General features: G+C 38.7%; 1 pseudogene; it reads left to right on the forward strand.

Moving 5' to 3' along the window:
* Nucleotides 1-2,037: 2,037 nt before the first annotated feature.
* On the forward strand, nucleotides 2,038-3,871 carry LOC107775186 (G-type lectin S-receptor-like serine/threonine-protein kinase SD2-5; annotated as a pseudogene).
* Nucleotides 3,872-4,092: the final 221 nt, after the last annotated feature.

Here is a 4,092-nt window from a genome sequence, read left to right on the forward strand (position 1 = left end):
TATAAATTGCATTCTTCTTGCTGTCTTGATTTCAATGGTCTTGACCTGTTTGTCCAATACATGATTTCTTCTAAATCCAACTGAGTCTGCTGGTTGTTTGTTGGTTCACTCTGGGATTTGGTCTAGCTGGGATTTTGGTTCTACTCCAATTATTTTGTTTTGTTGCTGCTGCTGCTATTCTGCTATCTGCTGCCGCTGACTCTTCTGCTTCACTTCTTCTTTGCATTTCAGCATTCAGGTACACATTTCGAGTCCCATTTTTGGTGTTAACTGTAATAGTTTGAAAGCATGAAATGAAAGGAGTTTGAAGAAATTTAGATGTCTGTTTTGTAATGCTCATGGTATATTGACTTCTTTTGTATAAATTGATTAGTGCGTAATTCAGTAGCGAAAGATTAGTTAGTTAATACTTAATTAAGTTTTAGCCTCTTGCATCTTAGTTTATAGTTGTTTGTTAGTACAAGATGTAATGGTACAATACGTAGAATGTATGGATAATTGGTATAGAATTTTCGACTGGATTCCCGTTTAACTATAATGACATGCATAGGATAGAATATTTCCACCTTACACAATAATGTTCTGTGTTATTTTAGTTCTTTTATCAGGACCGCTAGGCAATATATAGGAGCACGTTCGAATCCCCATTAGTAATAATGCCTAGCGTTCAATTTCCTTAATCTAGCCTAAATAAGTCTAGTTAAGTTCGATTCGAGAAATGTTTGGATACAAGTATAGCATTCTGTCAATCTCGCACGTTTCACAAGGTACGACGCCTCTTCACTTTGTAAACAATTAAACAGAAATTAATAAGAATCCGTTTTAGGCCAAAGCATATAATTAAATTAGCATGTATCTTTTTCCTTCTCGTTTTAAAGACAAATGCATTAGAAATGTAGCCACTGTAGGATATCCTTTCTAAAATAGAGACGAGCCTCGCCAAATAAAAAATGCGAAATTGCGGGGCCCTCAACAACTAAACATAATAAATATTTAGAATTCAGGACAGGCCGTTTAGTAAACTTCATGGCCTTTCCCAAAAGTAACAATACACTAGTTGCTTTAGGAGCACCTTTAATAATTTAACCTTCTTAAACACGGGTGCACATTGATGTGACCCAAATCTATGTCTCAACGGAGTCAAAATGTGTTGACGACCACGGGTGCATTGATTGTGACGTGGTTCGAGATGCATTTTCACGACGTTGCAATTCTATAAAAATAAATGATAATAATAAAAGTGGTTTTAAACTTAATAAAAGCACATAAGTCACAACATGTATTTAAATCCGATATTTAGCCATTATAACAATTTAAGCGACCGTGCTAGAACCACGGGATTCGAGGGTGCCTAACACCTTCCCTCGGGTCAACAGAATTCCTTACTTAGAATTTCTGGTTCGCAGACTTCATTTGGAAAAGTCGAAAATTTCCTCGATTTGGGATTCAAGATAAACCGGTGACTTGGGACACCAAAAGCCAAACCTTTCCCAAGTGGCGACTCTGAATTAAATAAATAATCCCATTTCGAATATTGTCACTTAAATTGGAAAAACTCCCCTCGCGCATTTATCCTTCGGGGCGGGCGCGCAAAAAGGAGGTGTGACACTCTTAGTACTCTACAACAGCACCGCTAGTGAGAAAAATTATACTCTACTTTACCCCCAGTTAGTTTGGTCTGCTAACAGGAACCGTCCAGTGAAAGCCAATACGACATTGCAACTAGGCCGAGATGGCAATTTGGTCTTGTTAGATTCTGATGGTACTCTTGTTTGGTCCACTAATACTACTGGCAAATCTGTTTCAGGCTTAAACTTGACAGAAAGAGGGAATCTCGTGCTCTTTGATAAGAGAAATCACGCAATCTGGCAGTCGTTTGATCATCCAACGGATTCTTTGCTTTCAGGACAGGATTTGGTTTCCGGTCAGAAGCTTATAGCAATCATTTCAGCATCCAATAAGAGCGAAGGTTTCTTTTCACTTACTATTCTCAACGGAAGCCTTGTGGCGTACACAGATACTAATCCACATCAGTATTACTATGCTTCAGATTATACGAACGATACTGGTTTAAGTTTTGACGGCCATACCCTTAGCCTTGCGTCTACTTTTGCTCAATTCATGAAGCTTGAGCATAATGGACATTTACGGCTATACCAATTTGACATGTATGAGCTTGATTGGAAAGTGGTATCTGATGTTTGGACATCTGAATCTGATGTAGGAAACTGTGGGTACCCGATGGTGTGTGGAAGATATAGCATATGTACAAGTGACGGGCAATGTAATTGTCCATACGAAGGGAACTTTTTCAGGCCATCTATTGGTAGAAAAACAGATCTTGGATGTACGGCGTTGACACCCATAACTTGCGACTCTTTGCAGTACCATAGTCTTCTAGAGTTCAGTGACACCAGATATTTTGCATTTGATGTCAACTTTCAACTAAATTCAAGCATATGGTTCGAGGGGATAAAGTTGGAAGATTGCAAAACGGCCTGTCTGAGTAACTGTTCTTGCAAAGCTGTTGTTTGGGATGGGACTCGAAGGAAAAACTGTTTATTATTGAACGAAGTCTTTTCAATCATGGACAATGGGGAGGGAAGAGACAAGACCACAGTTTTTCTTAAGGTGCAGAATCAGTCACCAATCACTTCTGGAGGAAAGCAATCAAGACCTGTCAAAGTGATACTAGGATCTACTCTTGCAGCTCTTGTGGGGATAATCTTAAGTATCACTACTTGGTTTATACTTTTCAAAAAGAGGTCACAGTCCAGCAAGGTTGGGGATTTTCTGGATATAGAACCACTGTTACCGGGAATTCTAACTCGATTCTCTTACAATGAGCTGAAAATAATTACAGAAGATTTCAGCAAAAAGCTCGGGGAAGGAGGATTTGGCTCTGTATATGAGGGAAAACTGAGTAATGGCACTAAATAGCTGTGAAACATCTGGATGGTGTAGGCCAAGTAAAGGATTCATTTCTAACCGAAGTAAACATAGTTGGTGGCATTCACCATGTCAATTTGGTTAAACTCATTGGATTTTGCGTGGAGAAAAGCGACAGGCTTCTGATCTATGAGTACATGGTAAATGGATCGTTGGATAGGTGGATTTCTCATGAAAAGCAAGAAAATAGGCTTACATGGAAGACAAGACGAAGTATAATATCAGATATTGCTAAAGGATTAGCTTATCTACATGAGGATTGCAGCCATAAGATAATTCATTTGGACATTAAACCACAAAACATCCTTCTAGATCAGTATTTCAATGCTAAGATATCTGATTTTGGGTTGTCGAAGCTAATTGAGAAAGACAAAAGCAAAGTTGTGACTAGAACGAGGGAACACCAGGATATTTAGCCCCTGAATGGTTGAGCTCAGTAATCACTGAGAAAGTTGACGTGTATGCCTTTGGAATTGTGCTATTGGAAATTCTGTGTGGGCGAAAGAATTTGGATCGGTCCCAAGCTGATGAAGAAGATGTCCATTTCCTAAGTGTCTTTAGAAGAAAAGTGGAACAACAGCAGCTCATGGATATGGTTGACAAAAACGACGAGGATATGCTGCTCCACAAAGAAGCAGCGACAGAAATGATGAGCATCGCTGCATGGTGTTTACAGGGCGATTTCTCGAGGCCTTCCATGTCATTGGTGGTTAAAGGTACTGGAAGGTTTGGTGACTGTTGAAACCGACTTAGATTATAATTTCACTAACATACCTGAAGTTAGGGAAGGCAATTAACAGAGGGAAGCCACTATCAGTTCAAGATTTCCTTCAGTTTTATCGGGACCAAGGTAAACAATAAGCTTAAGATTTTTCGTCTTTGAAAGAACCAATTTATGGTTGTGTAATGTCAATATTGCAAGATTTTCAAAGCATAACTTTTTACGGTGTATGAGATTACAATTCATGAAATGTAACATTGTTTTTGTAACTTCTGCATTAGATTTTTGAACTTCATGTTACTATCATGTAGAGGCTCCTCAATTCGTATGCTACAGGAGATATAATAGTGTGGCGTTTCAGCTACTGAACGTGTGTTCTAAGTGCTGACATTTGCATTAGGGAATTCAACTGGTTTCTGATA

Source organism: Nicotiana tabacum, chromosome 10, assembly GCF_000715075.1.
Source record: "Nicotiana tabacum cultivar K326 chromosome 10, ASM71507v2, whole genome shotgun sequence".
Classification (NCBI taxonomy): Eukaryota; Viridiplantae; Streptophyta; class Magnoliopsida; order Solanales; family Solanaceae; genus Nicotiana; species Nicotiana tabacum.